We start from the raw sequence: 584 nt of genomic DNA on the forward strand, positions 1-584 counted from the left end.
TATATCAGTTAGAAAGTTTTTAAAATTTGGGTTGTTTTTGTATTTCTATTTCAAAATGTTGAGTGATAATCCGACAAAGAACTTGATATCTAGAATGATGTTAATTTGTACATAATGGTTGTGTGAATTGAAATAGTCAGGATTTCGATTTTTAAAATATCTTGCCGATGAATTATGACCTGATAGTCCGAGATAGAACTTCCCGATTAGCTGATCCCTTGTTAAAAGTGATCTCTCGGTGGTTTCTAGTGCTTTAGACCAGGGGGGATATTTATTTCGAGATTTTACCACGCCCAAATACGCCCAATTCTAAGTTTACGTGCATACTTTTTTAGGTAAAACATTTTTGGGGGTTCCAAAAACTCATTAAAATGCTTTGAAATTAATTTGAGCCAAAATCACGTAATGACTAAACACATTTCGCAGCTGATTCATTCTGGCGTGAAAAAAAAAAACAAAAAGTGATTCGCTCTTTCTTCTGTTGCTGAGATACAGATCAGAGTTATTCATTGTCCATTTTCGCTGTGTGAAAGTAGCTGGAACCTTCAATTTAGGATAATGATGGAAGCAAGGCATCAACTGGA

Source organism: Penaeus monodon, chromosome 27 (genome assembly GCF_015228065.2).
Source record: "Penaeus monodon isolate SGIC_2016 chromosome 27, NSTDA_Pmon_1, whole genome shotgun sequence".
NCBI lineage: Eukaryota > Metazoa > Arthropoda > Malacostraca > Decapoda > Penaeidae > Penaeus > Penaeus monodon.